Source organism: Scylla paramamosain, unplaced genomic scaffold (assembly GCF_035594125.1).
Source record: "Scylla paramamosain isolate STU-SP2022 unplaced genomic scaffold, ASM3559412v1 Contig28, whole genome shotgun sequence".
Lineage (NCBI taxonomy): Eukaryota > Metazoa > Arthropoda > Malacostraca > Decapoda > Portunidae > Scylla > Scylla paramamosain.
Window position 1 is genome coordinate 707,358 of NW_026973693.1, and position 21,925 is coordinate 729,282.

General features: G+C 41.0%; 1 long non-coding RNA gene across 1 annotated transcript; it reads left to right on the forward strand.

The window, feature by feature from the left end:
- The first annotated feature begins 1,119 nt into the window (after positions 1-1,119).
- LOC135097677 (uncharacterized) lies at positions 1,120-21,454 on the forward strand. Its single transcript, XR_010265960.1, has 3 exons — positions 1,120-1,200; positions 7,979-8,107; positions 21,303-21,454. It is a non-coding gene; the product is annotated as an uncharacterized LOC135097677 (long non-coding RNA).
- The last annotated feature ends 471 nt before the right edge of the window (positions 21,455-21,925 follow it).

Below are 21,925 nucleotides of genomic sequence, written 5' to 3' on the forward strand. Positions count from 1 at the left end.
TTTGGCTGCCATCCTGTACAGTGAGTGTCTCACTGGGGTAAGCTTATACGTTCTCCACTGGATCCGCAAAGGTATTTGTGCCTACGATTTCTTTAACATTGCTTCAACAAGACATCTCATGTACGTATGTGGCTAAATATTAAGAAGAGTCGTGCGGCCCTATTTCCTATTTTTTTGTGCTCCCACCCCTCGCAATGTTGGGGAGCTGGAGGGAAAGCAGGGTTTCGAGTGAAAAAAGCTAAAGTAGAGCCAAATACCGCCTCTCACCACCAAAACTAAACAGGGAGCTGCACTACTGCTGCTGCTGCTGCTGCTGCTGCTGCTCTATTTCATATCTACCGGTTTAGTTAGGTTAGATTAGGTATAATTAGGTTTAGTTAGAATGGTAGCAGCAAGAGCAAGAACACAGCTGCCATCACAACAACATGAACAGCAGCAGTAGTGCAGCTTCCTATTTATCTTTAGTGGTAAGAGGCGATAATTGGCTCTATATTACCTTTCCACACCCGAAAACCCCGCTTTCCCACCAGGTTCCCTTTCACTGTAGGGGACACGAACCGAAAAAAAAAAAATAGGAAATAGGGCTGCGCGATTCTTCTTAATATTTCCCCGTAATGGTATATACACACATGCATGTGAGAATATGATAAGAATTGTCTGCTGTATGGATCATGTACACCTTCAGAAATTGACAACGGAGTTTTAATGCAGACCAGAACAAAAATTTTGTTTTGATATGAGAGAGTGATATGATCAGTGCGTATGAAGTTAATACAAATTATGATGTAATCTTGAATATGTACGGGTGCCTTTAATTTATTACAAAAAAAATATATATATACCATTCAGGAGAAAATTCGTTTGTTTTATAATTGGGTATTGTATCATGAATCACGATGTCTTGAGTACCTGACGGGAGTCGTGGTTGTTCGTATTCGTCCGGGTTTCGGGACGGTCCTGTGTATTGCCAGGTTTTTCTTGTTTTATGCATTTTTGTATGTATATTTGTAGATCATATTATGAATATTTATTTTTATGTGCCTTTTGTATATTACTTAGGTGAGGCTTAGTATATATAGGGAAGTGAAGTGTTATCAAGTGCGTTCTGGGTGGCCAGTGGTGACGTGGCCAGGGCTGTGTCGACACCAGGGTGGTGTTGGTTGTGTGGGGTGCACCTGGGTCCTGTGTTGGCCTTTGAAGGTATGTTAAGCACTATAAATGTCTCTATTTGACTGTGATTATTATGTGTGTTGTTAGATGTGGGTATGGTTCTGGGAAAATGTGTGGATTGCCTCCATACGGTGCATAGCTGTGCAGGGTTTATGTGGTGACGTGGCTACGGTGCAGGGAGTAGGTGGTGCAATGCCGGCGACCCGACACATTGTGAATTACCAGGGGTTGTGCGGGGCAATAACCACCTTTACACGCGAACATATATGGTTTTTCTATATCCTTCTAGTTCGTGCATTACTGAAGTGTTTTGTGAAGTCAGCGACTGTAAGGTAACTTGATCACAAGATTGATTACGAATAGGCTAGGTCCATTAACTACACGGCCTTAGTCACCTTTACTCGGCGCTCGGGTGCCTCGTCATCAAGGCAGGCACTGTCCTGTTCGTGTGACCAGGGATGCCGTAAGCCTCACAAGGGGTCACGGCGATAACCAGTGACCTCTGGGGCAATGGGTGGCCAAGGCCTGGGTGCTTTGGCGACAACACACCCTCGGCTTGGCTACGACAATAGTAGTAGTGGTAGTAGTCGTAGTTGCTGTCCTAACAGTAACGGTAATGGCAACAGTAGCAATAGTTAGATGTAGAAGATGGAGGAGTTATGAAAATAAAGAATAAACGAACAAATAGAAAAAAAATACAGAAAGAAGACAAAACATCGCAGAACAACAACAATGAAAATAATACAAAAAAAATAATACAGCTTCAAAAATGTCTCCACCTTGCCAGCAGAGATCACCGCCCCCGTGACCGCCGCGAGCAGGGAAGGGAAGTACAAAGACAGTCTGAGAGCGCCCCCGAAAAGCTCGTCGCGGCGCTGAGGGTAATGGCGTCCCTCTCCCCGCCGCGACGATTGTGGAGCCGACGAGAGAACGCTGCAACAATTTCCAGTACTGCGAAAATGTCCTTAGTTGGTTACCGAAGACAGGCTCGACCTTTTCGGGAATGGCGAGGCGGTGGTGGTGGGTGTGCTCGTAGTGTAGGTGGTGGTGGTGGTGGTGGTGTACGTTGTGTTGGTTTCTCCCTTTGTTGTTCTCTTCTCTCTCCCTCTCGTTATTGATTCGTTCCAAGCTCTGCATTTAATTCCACTCAATTTTTTTCATGCTTTTTTCAATATTCTAGCCGCCTGTTTCCTCCACCGACTCGTATGGAAACTCAGTAAAAAGAAAAAGAAAAAAGCAAGTAACAAGGCAGTATAAATCAATAAAAAGTTTCGCCTACAATACCCTGAGACTCGCCCGCCACGGAATCCCATTTTCTCCGCTTGTTCTCCTTTTTCTTTCAAGTGAGGCAGGGCACGCACTAACGAGGCCCGCGCTTTTTCCACTCCGTGCCGGATCACGAAGCGTCTCCTGAAATAATCGGATGTAATTACCTCATGGCCAGCAAAGCTCCGCCAGTTGTCGGAAGGAGCGCCGCTTTGACATCGTGAGGTTCATCTGGTGACGAACTTGATGTACTTTTTTTTTTCTTTTTCATATTACGGTAACATTATATTATTATTCTTTCATTTATTTTTCTTTCTTGCGTAGTTCTCATGATCCTTTGCATTAAACGAGATTTTGGAATAGATGCGGTGCGCTCTCTCTCTCTCTCTCTCTCTCTCTCTCTCTCTCTCTCTCTCTCTCTCTCTCTGTCTGATTAGTATACACGTCTTTTTTTTTTTTTGTAAGGTTATCGTGACCGCCTCCCTTTTATACAGCCACTGCAGGAAGTCGACTTGAGGATTCAATTAGTTAGATACATATTGCTTTACTTGAGGCCTCGTGAGTCTGTCTGAGGTGTTCCCCTGATGGTCGTAAAGGACTTGTTATCACCCTTACGTAAAGTCTTGCCTCACACCCTCAATGAAAATTGTAGTTGTAATTGTTTTCAGTGTTGAGGACAGACCGACAGAGAGACAGACAGACAAAGACAGACAGATAGACAGACAGATAGACAGACAGACAGACAAATGAGCAGACAAATAAGGATAGTATAGTAAGAGTGGTAAGAGCAGTAGCAGGAGTGGCAGCTGTCGTAGTGCTGATAGTGGTAGCAGCAGGACAACAACAACAGCAGCAACAACAACAACAACAACAACAACAACAACAACAACACCAACAACAACAACAACAACAACAACAACAACACCAACACCAACACCAACAACAACAACACCAACACCAACAACAACTACAACAACAACAACATTCTGCCACAGTATTAGCTTTAATGATGTACTCATATAACCATTTAGCACACTCATTATTCACACTTCAGGCAACACCTTCCTTCTGACGCAAACTCAGAGGCAGCGCTTAATGTTTGTGGACTTGTTTTGTTTACAATTATTTTTACCCACTATGGAAATATTTTTACTGCTCTTGATTTATACAATATGATAAAAAAAAAATCGTTTGTTAGGTGAAAGCTTGTAATCCTCAACTGCCAGTGAAAAAAGAAAAAAATGGCTGCCAAAAATGAAACACACATGAAATATTTGTAAATATGTGTGTATCTCGTAGCGGAATTGTATTGTATTTATATGATACAACTGACGACTCCAATTTATATTTTTGAACATTTTGTAAGTGAATCTACTAATAAGCATATTTTTGGTAAATTAAAATTCTGAATTAAAGATAATAGTGTGCGTCACTCGTCCAGGCCTGAAGTGTTTCCCGTGTGACGGCTGGGAAATGCCATCACTGACAGGGAAATGTGAACAAGTATATATATATATATATATATATATATATATATATATATATATATATATATATATATATATATATATATAAAGTAAAAAAGTAAGTAAAAGGGTTAAGTAAAAAAAAACGTGTTTGCATGAAATCAATACATAATGCAGGTGATTGACGTACATTATCACCTGGATTACGAAGAGAGGGAGACGTGGACGCAGGTGAACTACTTTGCACTTACCTGCTCCCTTCTTCTCTAATTTTACGGTTTTAGTTTTGCAAGTACATTTAGTGTACCTGTGTTACATTTTTTGTGTTATAATAATAATAATATTAATAATAATAATAATAATAATAATATTACTATTATAGTTATCATTATTAATAATCAACAGTTTATTGAATATAGATGCTACTGATAGATGCAGGGAAGCCACAGAACGACTGACTTCTGATCTCTCTAAAATTTCTGATTGGGGCAGAACAAACTTAGTGTTGTTCAATTACTTTTTTTTTCTCTCTCCATCCATCTAGGGGGGGATAGTTGTCTAGAATTCCAGACAACTACCCCCCTTCTTCAGTGACACTCAACTGTCCCCCTCTTCTACACTGAACATCCTTGGTCTGTTCTTTATTTATAATCTGAACTGGAAACTTAACATCTCACCTCTAGCTAAAACAACTTCTATGAAGTTAGGCTTTCTGAGTCGTCTCCGTCAGTTTTCTCACTCCCCAACCCCCCAACTGCTAACTCCTTACAGGGCCCTTATCCGTCCATGTAAGGAGTATGCTTCACATGTATGTGGGGGGGGAGGAGGGGGGGGCTCCACTCATACAGCTCTTTTAGACAGGGTGGAATCAAAAGCTTTTCGTCTTGTCAGCTCCTCTGCTCTAACTGACTGTCTTCAGGTTGTTTCTCATCGCCGCAGTGTTGCATATCTTGCTATCATCTACCGCTGTTTTCATGCCAATTGCTCTTGCTAACCTCCCCTTCTCCCTCGACCTCACTGCACAAGACTTTCTTCAGTCACTCACCCCTTTTCTGTCCACCTCTTTAATGCAAAAGTTAACCTGTATGCCCATTCATTCATCCCTTTCTCTGGTAAACTCTGGAATTCCCTGCCTGCTTCTTTATTTCCACCTTCCTATGACTTGAACTCTTTCAAGAGGGAGGTTTCAACACACTTATCCTGTAATTTTTGACTAACGCTTTCGCCTTTGTCGGGGACCGACACTTCAGTGAGCCCTTTTTTTATTGCACTTTTGTTGCCCTTGGCCGGTGCTCCTCATATATATATATATATATATATATATATATATATATATATATATATATATATATATATATATATATATATATATATATATATATATATATATATATATATATGCAGCCAACAGCTGAAAATATACATTGGTGGTAGAAAGAAAACATTAAAAACAATGAGAATACCACCAAACCAGAGGCAAATTATGAGGCAGACTATAAAAATGAAAGTTAAAAAGGCAAAATTAAGAACAGAGAAATTAAAACAATATAAGAAGATAAAATTAACTAGAATGACAAACAAGAGTAGCAGTAACATCAGTGGTTATTAAACAGCCTGACTAGAGTGGGACGGCGATGTGCTTGTAACGGTCAGTGCAGCCTCTGATGGGGACCAGCTTGGTACATGCGCGTAGGGCTCGTCGCGGCGGCGGTGCGTCGCAGGGAAGCAGGTCGCGGTGGTGTGTGTGTGTGTGTGTGTGTGTGTGTGTGTGTGTGTGTGTGTGTGTGTGTGTGTCCTCCTCCTGCATCAGACTTGCAATACTTTGACATGTCTCCTCTATTCCTCTTCTTCTCATTGCTTCAATAACTGCTAAGGTTTTTACAGAATCGGGGGCATTTTTTGATCAGTGGAAGTCATGCATTGTGGATTCATTTATTCGACATACTACTTTGTACCTCGTATGAGTCTTCCAGTACATTCACATGTCCACTAACCTCAATTCTCCCCAGTGTTTCAGTCACTCCGAAGGTGTATATATGGTTGAGGATATTTTTCTTGCTCAGCTAAAGCCACGCATTGTGGATTTATTTATTCGAAATATTTCACATGGATTCCGTGAGCTGCACAACGCCTCCTGAATCCTGTGTGCTGTGTTGAATTATTGCAACAGAAAACGAAGAAGACAGTGAAATGGTGACTGGTGGTCTGGTGTGGCGACCCTTAACGGGAGTCGCAGGAAGGAGTGAGATCAAGCGTTGCAGTAATCCTATTAGAGAATAGTTTGTGAAATACTTGTGTAGCAGAGATAGTGAATATGTTGGTCGGTTCTTTTCAGGTCTTCTGATGTCTCTTTCCTGGTGAATCACTTGCAGCTATTCCGTATCAATGTCCAGAAAAGAGGATTTACTTTCTGTTGTTATATTGACTATTTTTAGACCTTCTCTCTCTCTCTCTCTCTCTCTCTCTCTCTCTCTCTCTCTCTCTCTCTCTCTCTCTCTCTCTCTCTCTCTCTCTCTCTCTCTCTCTCTCTCTCTCTCTCTCTCTCTCTCTCTCTCACCACCACAACCACACCACCACCACCAAATTCTATCTACCGGATAAAAATTCCAATACAAACAATTGAAAAAGGAATTAACCTAATGAACCCGAAACAAACCACCGATTTAAACATTGCAGTGAATCACACAGGCGGTCATGAGGGAAGGGAGGCGCACTGACTGATGGAAGCACTGTTGAAGAGCTTGTCTGTATATGTGTTAGTGTGAATATCGTTGAAAGTAACTACACAGGTGAATAAAATGGCTTTGAATTGTGAGTCTTTTGTCTAAAAAACGCGTGAGGGACGATGGGATGTGTGTGTGTGTGTGTGTGTGTGTGTGTGTGTGTGTGTGTATTGGTTGGTGGGTGGATGGGTGTGTTTGCGTGAAGAGGGGGGAAAGGAAGAGGGATGGATGGATGCATTTGTGTGTGTGTGTGTGTGTGTATGTGTGTGTGTGTGTGTACATGAGTATTAATGGTGGTCTTATCACACTGCAACACCCATACACTCTCCCTAACATAATTTGGCACCACACGTTTATCTCCCCCCTATTGGCGTATTGGAAAATGAAACCGTGAAATAAAGTTGGATGCAGCATGTGTATAATTCCCACTTGCTGATCTATTTTCGTATCTATAGGAAATAAAGCTGTAGAAGAAGAAAATTGCTATGTAAAATTTCCTAAATATATACAGTAAAGGGCTTTTGTTGTTGAAAAGACATAATATTCATCCGCCGATAGGTTTTAAATTGAAGACAGCGACTTATCTCACGTCTTGGCTCATAACTCATTGCTCTATCTCTCCTTCATCCTTCAGTGCCTTGGCTGAACACTTCCACCTTACATTGATGCAGGACTTAAAGCACATTGTAATTTCAGTTTTGGAATGGAGTTCGGATGGTGGATGAAGTGCTGAAATAGAGATCTAGGGTCTCAACTTAAAGCCGATTCTTGCTAACTGGACTTCCCAACACGTGGCTTCATTGTCACATTTAAAACTCACACAATATTGATGAAGAAGAACACAACTACTGCTTACCACATAACATCTTTTTCTCTAGATATGTTTTTCACTGTACATATGAGATCAATATTTCTGACAGCTCTCCGCCACCAGGCCAGGCCATCTGTCATCATTATCCATCAATTTATCCAGCCATCTCTTGAGACTGTGTAATGTCTGTGCACTTAACACTTTTGTATTTTTTGCTAGTTTGCAGTCATGCTTGTAATGTTTTATTCCATCCCTTTAAATAAAAGCAGTAAGGCACTACCTCTGCTATTTAAGTGTGTTATAACATTTCATATATAACAACACTGCGACACCAGTAACCATTTGCACCACACCACCAACACTACCACACCTTTGATAACACCACCACCACCACCACCACCACACTTACATTCACACACCACCACCACCACACCATTAGCGACACCCGCGGGGCACATTATCGTGGCCTCAGGTGTCACTAGTCAGGGAAAGACGAAGGATAACTAAAAGAATTCTCGTCCTTTTTTTCCTCTCCCTCCCAGACAAGCCGATCAAGATATATAGTTTGGAAGGCCGCCAGCCAGCGCCCACCAGCGGCCCCAGTGCCCCTTGTGCCTTCACTTGCGGCGTCCCCTCTCCCCTATCCTCCTCAAAGTCCTTCAGCATGTCAGGTATGGCTTTTGTCTTTTACCCCCCTCCGCTGTTTTTCTCTCTTTTGACACAGCTGACGAGACCTTGAAGTGGGGTGCGTCTGTCATTCTCTTTGTCAGTGCTTTCCCCGTTTTCTTTCATGTTGTGTGTCATGTCTGCTTGATGGTGCTGCTGCTGCTGCTGTTTTTTGTTAACGTTTGGTGCACGGTGTCGGTTTGCCTATTATAGGCAGCACGGGGATGTTGCACTGGTGTTTTGGTCTTTGTACAGGTCTAGTCTTTGTTTGGAGAGAGAGAGAGAGAGAGAGAGAGAGAGAGAGAGAGAGAGAGAGAGAGAGAGAGAGAGAGAGAGAGAGAGAGAGAGAGAGAGAGAGCGGTGGGGGGGGGGGGGTCGCCCATGAAGTATCTTGTGTTGCTAGTGATGATGTATAATTACTGATATGCAAGTTATTTGGTGTCATTTGGTATTCAGTCTGTTAGTTTGCTCGTAGAAGTGGTGAGGCATGGAGGTTGCCGTGAATTGCAACAGTCAGCTTGCACGTCTATTTGTCAAATTCAAGACTATCCTATTTTGAAGTCTACCGCTATAATAAATCATTAATAGTGATAACAATGATAAGTAAGTGTGGTAGGATCGACTGGCTTGGCTGATGTTACGGTAGTTATTCGTATGTTTTCCTTGTGGGGATATATATATATATATATATATATATATATATATATATATATATATATATATATATATATATATATATATATATATATATATATATATATGGTGTAAAATGAATGCACATTTGACAAGCAGGAACGTTGAGCCAGGCAGTCAGTCGTTTAAGAAGGTGAGTTGAGTTGTTGGGTGGGAGTGCAGCCTTCATATGGGCACTCCTTGACGTGTTCTGCTTACTGTCTGGGTCTTCTGTTTTCCTCTTTCTGTTTACTTTTGATGAGGTCGTTTCTTCTTCCTGTTTCAGACGGCGGTGTTCCTCTTAATGGTGTGCGTGATAGTGTGCGGTCTCAGACAGTTAAGTCTGTGTACGTGATGCATTGTGAATTATGAATAAAATCAAAACATTTTCATCCATAAAAAACATGTACTTTCATATATTAAAGGAAAATGCAACGATTTTCTAACATGAATGAGTTGACGTGGCTTACAAATGAATGGCCGCCATCATTAAAGAGACATTAGCAAAGATTGGTAGCAGTGAACGACCTAAATTGTTTCCCAGCTGTGAAATGAATTAAAGTTGTATCATTATTATTATTATTATTATTATTATTATTATTATTATTATTATTATTATTGTTATTATTATTATTATTATTATTATTATTATTACATTAAAGAAAAATTCTTGCTAAATTATCACTACAACTATGAAAACACTCATCAAAAACACGAATAACTTTCAGTAGAGCCTGTTAAATATCAGGGATAAAATGATGCAATGCTTGGGATTACAGTCAACTGTATCACATCTACGTATACAGCCACTTCCTCTAAGACTTAAAACAATTGACAGGCATACATGTGCCCTGAGGAGTAGTCTAGGAAACAGGACACAGTGCAGCATGTAATACATTTATAGCCTTGATCCGTTGCTCCATCCTCCTCGTGTGTCATGAGGGCTAGGAGTGTGTCTTTTTGTTCTGTACTACCTCCACCATCGTTTTCCTCACGTCCTACCAAAAGAGGAATAGGAAGAAAATGGGAGGTGGTGGATGGAGCAGAATACGTAAATTTCCTCTTTCACATCTTTATTTCCTCCTGTTGCTCCTCTAATTTCCTGTCTCGATTCGTTATCTTACTCCTTTTCTTACGTTCTTCGTGTTCTTTTTTTTTTTTCTCCCTTTTCTCAACAACACCAAAGGGAACAGACCACCACACGGCTCCTCGCTACCTGGCTACCTGAGAACTCGATATCGCGGCTTTTCACTCACCTGGTGCTATTACAGTTAGGTGTTCATCCTTATAAGGCAGTGCTTGATCGACTTACATTTGCGTCTTCTTATGAAGTCAACACGTTTTGACGATCAATCCACTGACGCCAATGATTGTAAAAGACTTCTTACTGAAGTAAAGGTACACGATTCTAATGAACAAAAATATATAACAAAAACAGCTTGAGGGTAACATGAAACCATCTTTCTGCACCTCATTTCCTTTAATGCCATTCTCTGAATTCCGCCACAACATTTTATTTAGTTTTGGTGGAGCACTACACAGCCAGTCATTACTTACAAAGTTATTCATGACTCGTGCTCGTGCTAGCAGGGGACGTACATTCATTTTTCAGATGGACTGAGAAATGAATTACTAGTAAGGCATAACGAAATTATAGAAAGCTTCCTTGACACTCTGTACTGAAAGAAAAGTTTCCACACTTTTCACAATTACTATTTGTTATCAATCAGAAACCTCCATTGTGAAACTGCGAAAACAGCGTTCAATATTTCTTACGGATACAGGCTCTTTGTCTGAAGAAACCCTTAAGTAATTGGATCTGAGTCAAACAAAAGTAAGAGAAGCTCTAATGTGACGCAAAGAGAAGATGCCTTGTAATAATGCATTGCCTCGGGAAGCCAGTGACAGGTGAATTGTTCAAGGGACAAGACTCTGGTGCAGAGTAACAGATGCCCGTCTCTTGACGATCAAGGAATATTTATTTTCAGAAACAATAGATCAAGTTTTAAATCTTGCCAGCCTAAATTTCTGTGCTTGAACGTTTGATGTATGTTTATCTAGGCCTTTGACTCTCTCTCTCTCTCTCTCTCTCTCTCTCTCTCTCTCTCTCTCTCTCTCTCTCTCTCTCTCTCTCTCTCTCTCTCTCTCTCTCTCTCTCTCTCTCTCTCTCTCTCTCAGCCCAGGAGTTGATCGCACACGTCTCCTGCCTGTGAGGGCGCACACGGGCACTTCCTTGCAAGAATAACATGCATGGGGAAGCTGGCCTAATACTCACTAGGCAATGATTCCAGCGGCGCTAAGTTGGACTCAAATGGCTGTAAGAAGAGAGGGGGCAGATCTGGGTTGGCTCGGAAGTAATAAGAGAACTTCACTATTTCTTCTCACCCAGGAAAAGGCACTATTTTGATTACTGTTTCTGTATCTTGAGTTGGAAATGGATGGATGGGTTCAGGGGATGAGGGGCGCCGCTACTACCATCTCTCCTGTGCCGCGTCGCCTCGTCTCGTCCTCATTCGATTAAAAGAGGCAGTGATACACGAGACACTCCTGACAAGAGTCGAGAATCCCTCAATTCTCCCTTCTTTCCCTTCCTTACTCGTGGTGTTCTTCCTTCCCCTCCTCCATCTTTTTTTTTTTACTCCTTCCTTCCACGCTTGCTTCTCATGCTCTTTTTTTCTCTCCTTTCTCTTGCCGTCCTTCGTTTCCTTCTCTTTCTCCTCCTTGCCGTCCTCCTCCTCTTATATCTCTCTCCTCCTCGTTCTTCTCCCTCTTCCTCCTCCACTTTCCGCCATTCCTCCCCCTCCTCCTCCTCCTCCTCCTCCTCCTCCTCCAGGAATTTTTTTTTCTCGTACCTCATTTATTTAGTGTTCTCTTCTCTATTTGACGTCCAGTATTTTCTTTTTCCATTCAGTTATTCATTTTTTCCTTCTTTCTCATTTGTATTTTTTTATTTTCATTTCGTTTCTCGTCTTTTTCTTATGCCTCCCATTTGTAACATTCTCGATCTTAACTGACTTATTTCTTATCTTTTTTCAACTTTCTTTTTTTTTTCTCTTTCGCTTTATCAATTTCGTTGCTTTTATTTTATTACTGGTCGCAGACAGTTTTTCTCCTTTCGTAATTTTGTTTTATATTTTTAAATTGATTCCACCATGATTATATTTTTTAGTTTTCCTTTCCTGGCCATTTTTTCTGTTATTATAATACATTCCAATGAAATTTGTATATATCACCCTCCCTCCCTTCTTCTTCTCCTCCCTGTCCCTTACTCTCCTTTACCTTTGCCCACCCTTTAATCTCCTCTCCCTTTCTCTCCCTTCCTCTCCTTGTCTCGCCTCGTCTTGCCTTGCCTCGCTTTACTTCGGCTTTTCTGTTTTCTGATCTGCTCTGTTCTCTCCTTTCCTCTCCTTTGTTCTCGTTTCCCCTCTTTTTTCCGTCTTTTCAATCAGTCAGTCCTATCTTTTCTTCTTCCTAATCGCATTTCCGCCATCTCTCTCTCTCTCTCTCTCTCTCTCTCTCTCTCTCTCTCTCTCTCTCTCTCTCTCTCTCTCTCTCTCTCTCTCTCTCTCTCTCTCTCTCTCTCTCTCTCTCTCTCTCTTCCCTCCACGTAAAATAAAGTTACCTACTCTTAAAAAAAAATAACCCTTTTGTTGCTACAGCCTTCCTTTGTTAACATTCAAAAAAAAAAAAAAAAGCGAGAATAGAAAGTTGATATATTTTCTAGCATGCCGAATTATTTAAGCGAGTGCAGTGCAAAATAGTCAATAGGGAGCTTTAAAGGAGATATGATTAAATTGTGAATAAGAATGATAGGCGGGTGTACTTACGGGACTGCAACGTGTAGGCCTACTGGCTCCCTGCTGCTTCCATTGTGTTCTTATGTCCTAAGTAATTGTTATAAAAATGTAGGTGATGAAGAAATAATAGTCTGGCAGTGAAAGAGTTGAAGCAGTAAAAACATGTCTAGCAGCTGAAAGATTTAAAACAGAGAAGGAAATTGTCTAGCAATCAATAAAAGAAGTTGAGGCAAAAACAAAAAAATCTTGCAGTGAAAAAGTTGAAGCGAAAATAAAAATTGTCTGGCATTGAAAGAGGTAAAGCAGAAAAAAAATCATCCAGCAGTGAAAGAGTTGCAGCAGAGAGAGATAAAAAAAGTCTTGTATTGAAGGAGTTGAAGTAGAGAGAAAAAATGTAGCAGGAAGGGAATTAAAAGTAGACAAAAATGTTTAGCACTAAAAGAGTCGAAGCAAAAAAAACAAAAAAGTCTTGCAGTGAAAGAGATGAAGCAGTAACATGAAGAGCACCGCCATCCAGCAGACACCCAAGCACAACAAAAACCAGCACAGGCCGCACTTCGCCCTCTTCCAACACGATGCAGAAAACTTGAAGCGTGAATGTTCCTTGGCGCGAATCATGGCGGCAAAGCAATGGAAAAAAAACAGTGCCAACACCAGAAATCCATTAACCTGCAACACCCATCACTGTATTTAGCGTTTTTCCCTCAGCCTTAAATCGTGTGATGAGCCAAGACTCCATACTCAGCCTTTGTAACTCTTCAAAGCTTTCCTCTCTTCCAAACGTCAAGTCATGGTCCATAGTGAAGTAAGCCCCAGCATTCACGTCCATTGTGTTCAACGTTTTTCCCTTCAGTCTTAAATGTTTTAATCTGCCTAGAGCCTATCAGGTGTCAGGTTTTGTAGGAAGACTGTCACCAGATCAGGACACTTACGACTGAGGAAAACTGCTGAATGTATTGCCTCTTACATACTTTCCTTTGTATTACAAACGTGCCAGAGACGTCACAAATGTCTGTCTCATAGAAGGACATATCTAATTAACCGGACTACTTCTCTTCCTTGAAGGGAATCGTGTCCTCTGCACGTATAAGTTTCATCTCGCCTACATTACCGCTGACAACGTGAAGTTCTTGAGGTAGAGGATCTAGCCTGGTATTTCTCCTTTACTACACGTCATTTTGATCTTAGTTAATCATTTACCGCCGAGGAGGATTATTCCTCTTCAGCATCATATATAATACAAGAACACGTATATAATAGTAGTGTATTAATCTCTTCTCGCCCAAAGGCAGGTTTTGGTGACTCCCTTTCACTCCGTTATGGAATATTGTGCAGGTGCAAATTGAATGCACCGAATTGGAAGAAAATGAAAAAAAAAACAATGAATACCCTTGAAGCACCGTCACGGAGACCAGCCTCTGCTGTGTTGTGGCGTATTGATAAAATGCTGCGCGGAAGTGGCGTCTGCTGTGCCCACTATCGAGACGTGGCCCCGTAGTGTTTGAAATGACCAGAGGCAGCCCTCACCCGCACTGCTGCTCGCCAGGTGCCGGGTGAGCTGGAAACGTGGGCTGCAGTGTTTTATTTTCGAAGTGCCCGCCCACATGCATGTGCCAGGAAAGTGACGTAGTGATATGTAGATTTGTTGAGGAATAGGAACGCAAGGACAAAAAAAATATGGGTTTGAAAGTTTAACATGAAGAAGCTAGTGCAACTGCAGAAGGCAAAGAAGGAGGCATTGAAGAGTGCTGGAGATGTAACACAGACACACACACACACACACACACACACACACACACACACACACACACACACACACACACACACACACACACACACACACACACACACACACACACACACACACACACACACACACACACACACACAACAGTGTCAGTCAAAAAAAAAAGTATTATTGGGGTTAAAAATAGGTTGAGATATACAATGTTTGCAGCCTCGTGAATGCCATGATGAAATAATAGCGAGCAGTATCAGTGGATGACGCACACGGAATACACTGAAAGAAAAAAAAAAAAAAAAACTGCAGAATCTAAACCTTAGAAAACGTTTATATTTTGGAGAAATTATAAAGCGAGAATCACACAACCGTAAAAAGAACACGATTATGAGCCATACAAAATATTGAGATCACCTTTGTTTATAATCGAGCCTTTGATAAATATTTCGTTGTTCTTGGAGAAAATTTTCTTCACATTATAAAAAAAAGTGATAGTATTTTACAGACATAAGAGAATGTCCCCAAAATATAGTCATGCTACTCCACTATAGACATGAGGACAAAACATATTTTTCTTGCTATTCTCGGATGCCTGTAAAACACTAAAACATTTTCTTTTCTCCTATCTTGTTTTCATAATTAATAAGATTTTCTGAAACGTGTAATTCATAACTAAAATTTTCGTGATAGTAAAACGTTTAACATCAAATCCGGATTATAAACAACAAATAATGGCAAAACTAATGTAATATTGGGTCACAGTTACTGCAGCAAACCACAGCCTTGACAACACTGTCATGCATTCTTTGAGCACTTGCACGTTATGAATATATACAATGGATGCTCATCTTTCCCTTGAGGATATATAGACACAATGAAGATGTCAAGCAGTGGTCTCCTTAGCTTGTTTTTAGTGACAGGAATACAACCTAAGAGTAAGACATGTGCGTCTCAAGAAGAATATAATTTGCCAAGTTTTTCCCTGTTAAAACCAATAACAAACACACAACTTGCTGGATATCTTACCTTGCTTTTACTAGACATTTATATACCTTGATATCTGCTCAAAATCTCTGAAATATCCAAGCAAACCCTCTCGCTTTGCTCGTCGGTAGCATTCAGTCGGTGTGGGAAGCTCCATGTGGCGTGCAACAGATGCCTTTCACCGCCATGCCACGTCCCGCTGCTCCATTGCCTGCACACACTGCTGCTGCAAAAATTACTTCCCTCATTCCGTGCCGCCAATAAATGCAACTTAATGACCTACGAGAAACATAATTAGTACTACACTTGTTTATTTTTAACTTGTCTTTCACTAGAGACACAATTTTATGAAAGGGGAAATAATACTGATGTGCCTGTTTGTGTAATTGTCCGCCTGTTCTGCCTGCCTTGTCTGTTTGTTTGAGCATGTTTATATGTGTCCATCTTTCTATCTATGAATCTCTTGCTTGTCTTGTCTGCCTGCTTGTCTGTCTGTCTGTCTGTCTGTCTGTCTGTCTCTTCCTGCCTACCTGCCTGCCTGTCTATATTTTATCTATCAACACGTGTCTATCTGTCCCTCCCATCTCTCTCTCTCTCTCTCTCTCTCTCTCTCTCTCTCTCTCTCTCTCTCTCTCTCTCTCTCTCTCTCTCTCTCTCGTCTTGCTAGTCCTGAATAAGATTTTTTTTCCCTATAACATGCCTCTGTATGTTTGTTTGTTTGTTTGTGTGTTTTAAGTGTGTGTGTGTGGGAGGAGGAGGAGGAAACTCATGTGTTGTTATAACTATGAGGGCAAAAGTTCCAGGTGTCAGTCAACTCAATTATGTCTCGTGCAGTTTTACCATAGCGTCATCCCAGCCGCTTCCTGCTGCCACCTGCTTAGTGAGGCAAGCATTATGGCATAAAATCAGTGAAGGTTTGATTTGAGGGCAGATGGAAGGTTTAAATATTGCTGCACCGTGTTTTCTCCCTTCTATCGACACGCCTTGTCGATCAAAGTATCAGTTTGTCCTTTTTCATCCTTTCATTTTTTTTTTTTTTTATAGAAGATAAAACTGCTTCTGTTTGGAACACGGACTTTGGTATCACTGCTGGTGCTCCCTGTTTAACAGTAAACATGACATTACTGATATTCCTCATATTCTTTGCAGCGCACCTGTACAGATATGATTACATGATAGAGGGTAGTCGAAAAAGCAGTGATTCATATAAGTTCACGATGGAATTTTTTGAAACGCCATTTCATGTAACTCTTCGTCACCTTGTTGGTATCCCTCATGAAGGTATTGATAGAAGACAGGATGATAAAGACGTACTGGTAGTATTTCTCAAAAGGTTACAAGCAGAATGCTGGAAACACTATTTATCACAGCCATCATAGCCTTGCTGGCATTCCTCGTACAGACTCAGATAAAGCTATTGACGGAAGACAATTTGAAAAACTAATATTAGTATTTCTCAAAAGTTTACAATCATAATGCTGGAAATTATTTTTTTTAATCTTCCGGTGGACGACTTGTTATGCAATATTCTCCAAGGACACGATGTATTTTCTGCCATCACTTCTTTACTCCATCATTACCATATCGCTGTGTGCTGTGCTGCTAAATCCACTGCTCAATATTCACAGTGGAATTGCTCCCCCCGATTTCATCTTGGACAATAATATGATGAACGGTATGGTTATTTATTCTTTTTATTTATTTATTTATTTTTTTTTCTGAGTTTCTGCCTACGTCCAGTCCTGTGTCAATATTGTCAGCATGAAAACTGGAAGTGCGTTACATCGTGATTCTACACCAATATTCTTTTGCGTGGCAGGTGCAGCACATAATTTTTGCTGAGACGTGACGGTCCATGCCGTTGTGCAAGGCTCACCTCGTCCTTTGTCGGTGCATAGACTGAGTGGCACGGAAAGCTTTTTTTTTTTCCTCGAATTTGATTTTCTATTCTTTCTGTATCGTGTTTTTCTTCCACAAGATGACACAGCGCGCATCTTGCAACACTCGACAGTCTCTTTTCACACTGCTAATATTGCGTGTCCCTCACGACCTTTTCCCAGACATTTCTTCGCCTTTTTTTGGGGGGAATCATTTTAAGCAGACCATAGTAAGCTACTGGTGTATTCAAGTGTGTACATGATTCTGGTGATAATTCAAGAAACATTCTACACAATCAATAAGTAAAAGAAAATATCCAGGGGAAGTAATCATCTTTGTGGAAGTAATTGGTGTTTTCAAGCGTGTATATGTACATTATTCTAGTAATAAAGAAGGCAACATTCTACACCATCAATAGGTAAAAGAAAACATCCGTAGCAAGTAATCATCTCCGTGGCCTTTGAAAACAGACCTAAACCCTAAAACAGACCAAGCCTAAATCTCACGTTCTTCCCTGCTGAGGTGACGCACGGACAGTCGGTAGCTGAGGCGCACCTGGTGTGAAGGTATGTGTGGCGATTAGCTCTTCCTTTATGCCTATCAACGAGTGGCCAGAACGAAAGAGGGAACTCAAAATACGATGGCCCACTTTTTTCATCGCGGCGTAACTGTTCCTCCACGATGAATCGCTCTCCCTCTGTGCTGCCGATGGCGTCAATTGTCTTTTATAATTGACCTTGCCATTTTTCATGCTTATCTCTCTCTGGAATGAAGACCACTTTAAATTCACGTGGAAAAGTTATTGCTGCGACACTGGTGGACTGTTCACCTTCAGTGGAGTAGGACTGTTGCTACACGGGGTGAGTCTGCAGCGGCCTGGGATTAGGTCAAGTGACGCGGATGGTGGTTACAGTAATACAGGCAATTTTTGTGTATGTGTTGGTGATAGTTGTGTGATGTCTCGGTTTTAATTATAATGTTTAACTTATTCAGTGTTATTAAACACTTTCTTGATCCGCTGACCACTGTGAAACATTTTTTTCTACAGCTTGCTCTGAAGACTACACTAGCTAGAGATAGGAATATCTACTCTTTTAATCGCCTTCTTTTCATGTGAGTGTTTTTAAGTGTTTTGTAAAGCGATTCGGATGTGAGCTGTTGCATATCACAGTGAAATGGTTAATGAATGTTTGTGTTACTGATTCAATTAAATCTATCCGAGGTTCGAATGATCGTATCACTAATGATCATAGCTTGGAATATTTGTATCATTAAACTCAGTATATCTCGTGCTGTTTGTATCATGAGAGCATCGTAAGTAACAAAAAACAAAAAAAAAAATGATAAGCAAGGGGTTGATCAAGACAGTGCAGCGCTGCGAAGTCTTGGAGGCAGTGGCGGCTTTCCTGTCTCGTGGTCTGAGAGTTCATCGCATCGCCATTTTTTTTTTTTTTTTTTTGAGGTTTATATCGCGAAGGACACAGCTGAACAAAAACATATTTTAGCTTCTTATCTCACACACAGCGCCTCATTTCAGTGAAAGGCTCCTAGAAGAATACAATTATACAAGCATTCATTATACATGCTGCTCTTGTTTCCTCCTTTGCGTTCCTCTGCGGGGTCATGCAGGCGATGGTGGTGGGTGATGGACCGTGTCAATCTTACTGAAAGGCTTGCGTGGGCCGCCCGGCGCCTCCCATCTGCCTCACTTGTATGTACCTCACCGTGTACAGCGCTCACTATTTTTGTGTTACAGTCCGGTATAATTACCTGGGGCACATGTCCACCACTTTGCCTTATCAAGTTAGTATTGCCCACAATGGCCGGGCCTGGGTCTGTCAGTGCGGCTTTGTTACACGTCCCTCTGCCTCAGTGCACGTTCTCGCCGTGGTGTTAGTACAGCAGATGTCACCATGTATATAATAATCGTGCAAATTTATAGCACTAGAAATTTCTTATTGTATGTGTTGGAGTCTTCGTCAAACTCTTTGTCAGACATTATCTTGTATTATGTGGTAGATTTAAAATATGCTTATAATTGCTTATGTATACAAATTAATAGCTCTAACTTTCTTGGCAAAATATTTGCTTTAGCTAACATTTTTCCAATATCATCTGATAGATCTTAAGGCATTTTTCCCCTTTAATGCGTCCTCTTTGAACACCGAATAATTGCTCGAGAAATGTCTCTGCTAAAGAAAAAAAACATTGTGGTCTGTGTTAAACATTTTTCTTATATCATCAATAAAATTTAAAGGAGGGTTGCCGGTGAACTCAGAGCGTGAGGGAGGGAACGTTCAGATCCCGTTACTCAGCGGCAGTGACCGCCGCCTCACACCCCACGTTGTGATTACTTTCCTCCACGCGTGCAAGGAAAGGGAACACTAATTTTTGCCGTGTGTTTACTAAATACGCGATGAAAATTACTCTTTACCCACACAGGGGAAGGGAGTCTTTATCTGTACACATACGTATATACACACTACAAGCCTCATGACTCTCATGATCTCGCAGAGGAACACAAATAAAGAACAAAGAAAAAACATGTCTATTGAATGCTTGTATATATTGTAGCAGGAACCTTTCAGTGAATTTGAGGCACCGAGTATGACAGGATGATAATTTACGTTTGTTTTGTTTTTTTCTGCTTTGTTCCTCGCATTATGAAATTAAAAAAAGAAAATCGCAATATGATAAACTCTCAGACAAGAATTACGCCGCGTGGCCCTGGGTGTATTCTGTCTGGCGCTCTGCAGCCAACACAAAGGTGGCGTCAGTATTTTTGCGAGATAAAGAGGTGAAGAAGTGCACAGAGGCGATAAGGCGGTGGCTTGCGGAGTGCACTTACGTCTTGCTCTGAAACACCTGAAGCTGTGTCGAGCGAAGAGTGGCCTGCCTCAGTGTGGAGATCCCCTTGCCCACACCACTTCCACCACTCCACCACCACTACTACCACGCCACCACCACCACCACCACCACCACTCCATACCACACCACAGCATCTCACTACCACTACGTCACCAGCACCACCACCACCACACCACTCTATGACTACTACTTCACCTGCACCACCACCGCGATGCCTTAAAGGGCATGCAAGAAGGACCCGAGAAACAAGGGAAGGATACGTACATGTATATGCATTCTGGATTATGATGCATGACTTCGTGTTGACAAGAAATGAGGTCACTTTCTTCACACCGCAAGCTGAGCATAAATACTGTATACCTAAAAATACGTAAGAATTGAAGCAGTGGATTTTAAGCTTAACCCTTTCACTCCTTTGGTTTCCCTTTGTCAACTTTCCAAACATTGAATGAAAGAAAAAAATGTGGGTTAATTTTACGTTTTCTAAGCCACGGAATCATTTAAGAGACTCGCCCATAAGTAAGTCTCTAACAAGTCGTAGGTATATATATGGAAATGTTTGTCCAGCAGTGAAAGAGTTCAGATCGGACTCTTTATCATGACCGTGCGTATTTTGAAAGGTTTTACGAGTGGTAAATAAATTAACAAATGAGTAAATAAACGAATGAATAGAAAAAAAAGAAAAAAATTGTAAATATTGTTTCACTAAAGCTATATATTAGTATGGAAATAAGATCAAACTGGCAACAAGTTTATGGGAAGGAGGTGCACATCAGGTAATGTGAAAAGTGTGACACTGTAGTAGAGTCAGACAGACAAGCGCCACCAGTGACCGAGACAAGCTGGCAGCAGGAACTAAAGCTGACAACTCACAGGAAAAATTAAATTTGTCGCGTGATAATGTTTATCTATTTTTTCATTTCATTCTGTTCTTTTTTGTTTATTTTCTTGTTTGTTTATTAATTTGTTCATCTATTGTTTTGATTTTCAAGGAAAGGTAGACAGATAGACGGAAGATTGGTAGACAGATAGGCAGAAGATAGGTGGACATAGATAGATAGGACAGAAATTAAAGATAAAAATATAGATGGGTGGATAAATAGGTATACTGTATAGATATATAAATACAGACAAACAGACAGACAGAAACAAATACAAATAAAATAAAATTTCCCTAACTGTACAAAAGACTGTCATATTCCACATTAAAAAAAAAAAAAAAAACTCCACCAACTTAGCCATACAACTTTGTTTAAGCAGCCCAAGTACTCGTGGTCGTGTATCGGTGGGATCCAGGAACAGCAGGTGCACCGATCAGTGACCCCCGGTGCTGCCAGACCCCGCGACACTACTGTAATGATTCCCACGCTTTGTTTTCCCCGTGCCGCGAAATACGAGACAACTTTTACTAACAAGGAAACTCTCCAGGTAAGAATCCAGTAGCGACAACCGCGGCGTGAATGATTCTTCTTTGCGCTTTTTTTTTTTTTTTTTTTTTTTTTTCGTTCAGTCATGTTGGGATGAGATGATTAGGGGGGTATTTATATAGAGTGCTGATAGTTGGTATAGGTATATGTGTTTTTTTTTTTTTTATACAGGGACTCGTGTAAACGTACTGGTTCTTAAATTCTTCTCCCTCGCTTTGTTTACGTTCAGTCATGTCGCAAGTAGACGATTAGTGGTATCTGAGGGGCAGGGTGTGTAGGTGAGCATAGGCATTAGGCAAGTGTGTTTTTATAGAGGGACTGTCACGTGTAGCTCTACTGATTCTTGTAACTTCACTTTTGACCTTACTAGGTGGTATGTTCCTCTGCAACTTTACGTGACTGTCACTAATTAAAATAAAGATAACATTTCCCCGCAGTGACAATACGCCACGTTTC